Genomic DNA, 3,742 nt, shown 5'->3' with positions numbered 1-3,742 from the left:
AACGAAGGTAAAGTTTTGCGACTTAATCCACCAAATGCAGCTAAAGTTTTGCGACTTAATGATTCTGGATTGTGTGGTTAGTAAATTCCATAGCCATACTGTCCATAGACCACACTAAACTATGTGCTGATAGAGCATTTTTGGAAAATTGACTCCTTTTTTCCATCCCAAACAAAATATTATTAATAAATCAACATGGTCCATCTCAGTCATCATAGCGAGTCACAAAATGAGGAAGTTTGTTTTCAACAGCAGTCACACACAACAGAACGGAGTGAGTCAAAATCTAAAAAATACGTACTGGCATATTGTAATACACATTCCCTTGTTGTACAGTATGACATGTTTTATTAACATAACATACACTGAAGATCGCCAACAAACTGGGTGGGTACAGTATTCAAAATTTTACGATATGGTGAACTATTTCGATTAAAATGTTGAAAGTGATTATATAAGAATTAGATGAGTCACTGTCAATAAAACAATTCGCGGAAGAGGAGTATTCAAAATATCGGTACTATTAATATGGGACTAATCAGATGACTGACGCCGTTCTCCATCGACAGTTGATTTTATGTACATTATTTATCTACAATTCTTATCTAATACACTAAAGAATATTTGCACTCACAATTTAAAAAAAAAAGTTACCAACAACGACATCTAAATAGCTGTGGGAAAAACAAATTATCAGCCTGCTGCTCTCTGAATAGTGATCATAACTGAACAATAATGATGCAGCAACACGCTTGGTCAACTTGTAAAAAATTCAGAGCCTTCTGTTGTTTGCCCATAAAAAAAAATGTTGGAGTGTTATACAGTACGATTGCAAAACATTGTCATCGTAGGGCCTAATGAAACAGCTATAATATTGAAAACAAACAACTTGAAACAAAATCGGTGTACGGATTCAAATAAATATTTACAATAGATTTTAATGGTCAACTTGTTATCAAATTTTACGACCACTTTTTACATACATTAATTTGTGAGTGACGGTGTGTGATAGACATGCAAAACAAACATTAGCGGTTAGCTGTATAATATCTTTGAATATCATTTTAGACCGATTCATTTATATGCTTGGTCATCTTTTAATCATTTAGAATTCAACAGTTTTTAGTAATAGGGTTCGTATCTCTACACTTCTAGACGTAGTATCAAATTTCAGTTGCCATAGACCCGGTTTCATACACACTCGCTTAAGTAAATTTCAAAGGAAACTGTTTTCCCCATTTTTCTTTATTGTTAAATACTCCTATGCAATACTGTAGGCCCCTGGTATAAAATTGACAGATCAATTCGACACTCTGTAAAGATCGATTATGCCTTTTTATATAATATTGTAGGCCATAGGCCTAATGTGTGTGAAGTACTGACTTTGTTAATATCGAATGGGTGAAATTGCGCACAAACTTCAAATTCTTGTCCTAACATACAGAGGAAAGGATATCACGTTTTAGTGAACAAAAAGGATTTTCCACGGACGCACAGAGTAGGCCTTATAGTAGGCCTATGGCCCAAAACGAACGAGTTTCTGGTCTCGAAAACCCAGATACTTCGTTAAGGCCTATACAGTACAAAATACTGTACAGTTTATAATTCATTGAAAAGGCTTTAAAATGAAGGACTTTTAAATGAAGAATATTTTGAGAATCTTGGGTTTTTAAAAGCAATCTTGGGAATTTTGATTTTCCCTAGTGGTCACGCTGCATTAGAGACAGAATTGTACCCCGACGACATCAAACTAGTGTAGGCCTGGGCTTAAGTACAGTAGGATGTACTACTAGGCCTAGGCTTTTGTTGTAAAAGTTGAAGTGCATGTACTAGGATGCTCCATAGGCCTATATTTCAAAAAAATACATTTTGTTAATTATTATTGGTTGGCCTGGGACCTAGGCAGGCAGGCATTGCCGTCGAAAGTCCTGGGATTCGACGATGACGTCAGTGCACATGTTTACAAACGCCATTGATTGGAATGAANACAAGATTAATATTGTAGAAATTGTATTTCTAAAGATTCAAATATAATTCATATTTCATTTGGTAGACAATAAATATTCAGTAAGATAAAAAACGATTATTAATTCTGAAATGTGCATCAAATATCAGCTATTATTAATCAGTATGTATTAGATTAAAGTCTTAAAATAATAATTTCGAATTATAACAAATAATTGTAATTAAAGTTTAGGTTCCCATGATGTCAGATGACGTATTCAATATGATGCTATATTTTGGGCTCTGACTTAATTTAACGATGTCCCTGTCAGTTGCAGAGTTGTGACAATATTTGTGCTTTTTTAGCCATGTAGTAAAAAATAGTACTATTATTTTCAGTGTACAAGATGAGAGTCAAGAAGAAGTTCAGCTCCTACTTTATTTTGTAACAGGCAGCTCTATTTGTTTATATAGGCCTACTGGAATATTCATTATTTAAGTTACAAGACAAAACTTCTTAAATGTTTTATATATTATAAAGAAGCACAGTACATAATTCTTTGTAAATTACTTTATAGGCCTATATAATAGCTTGTTTTGTTTTATAATAATAAATGTGTTGAGTATATTGACATTGATTATGCGATGAGGGGTTTTTTTTTGTCTTTCGGTGTGATTTAAACATGCTAATTCTCAGAAAATATTTTTCAATTTTATTATATTACCACATTTTATTACATAGATCTTTTTCAAAACATAACTGCTTTTATAACATTACATAGACCCATTAAACACAAAAACTGCTCTGGCTTCAGGGGCTTCGCCCCCACCCACCGGGGCACTTAGGCAGTCCCCTGGCCCCCACGCCCAGAGAACCCCCCTTGAAATGACCTGGCTACGGGCCTGCAATATAAAATACTGTACTGTAAACTTTTTAGAGATTAGCAGCGGACCCAGAAATTGAAAAATAGAGGTGACCACGGTGGAAATATTAGAGATAGCGCGCAGAATAACTCAGCCCCAACATTTCATGGGGTACAAAAATGGCACTCTGAAATCTAAGTTTGAATGCAATTTTTGTGTCCCCTATTTTTTTTTATTTCAAAAATGTAGGAGTGGGACTAAAATGAAATTTCTGCAGTAATGAAAAAAAATAAATATCATTCTTATGGGGTCGTTCGTGACAATCACGATATTTTCGTAAGTGTACAAACAGTACTATATGTTAAATACTGTATTGCATGTTATTTTGATTCAACATATTCATGTATGTAAGAGTGAACAACTTGGTACCTCCTCCCTCCTATAGTTGTTTGTACACTTGTGAAAATGTTGATAATTGCGAACGAACCCTAAGAAACTGCAATAACGTTACAATGTATTGACGGCTACACTTTCTGAAGGTTTAGCTAAAACAAATTTTAAAATATACAGTACCACAACAATTTCTGAACTGCTTACTTTGTAGACTTGTAGATTGGATGGATATGTTGATATAAATTAATTCGTTTTCTATTGTAAAGCGCTTATGAACTTAATTCGTTTGATCTGTTTCTCATTAATTAAATATTTGCCCGACCGTTGACCACCCGCCGCCCATCTGAGAATGTTGGGTACTATGGAGTCTATACCAGACACCAAAAATCACTGTAATCAGCGACAATACTTACTGTAACAATACGTGTCCTTAGATTTGTTTGTTGTGGGGTCCAGACAGCAATCTTTGTTCTAGATTGACGATCAGTAAAAGAATAAATTGATGTAATTACATTTATATATTTTATGTTGAGTCAACTAT

The sequence above is a fragment of the Anneissia japonica genome, unplaced genomic scaffold (genome assembly GCF_011630105.1).
Source record: "Anneissia japonica isolate Jap-2015-1 unplaced genomic scaffold, ASM1163010v1 scaffold287716_len795978_cov209, whole genome shotgun sequence".
NCBI classification, from domain to species: domain Eukaryota; kingdom Metazoa; phylum Echinodermata; class Crinoidea; order Comatulida; family Comatulidae; genus Anneissia; species Anneissia japonica.
This window is presented reverse-complemented; position numbering follows the sequence as displayed.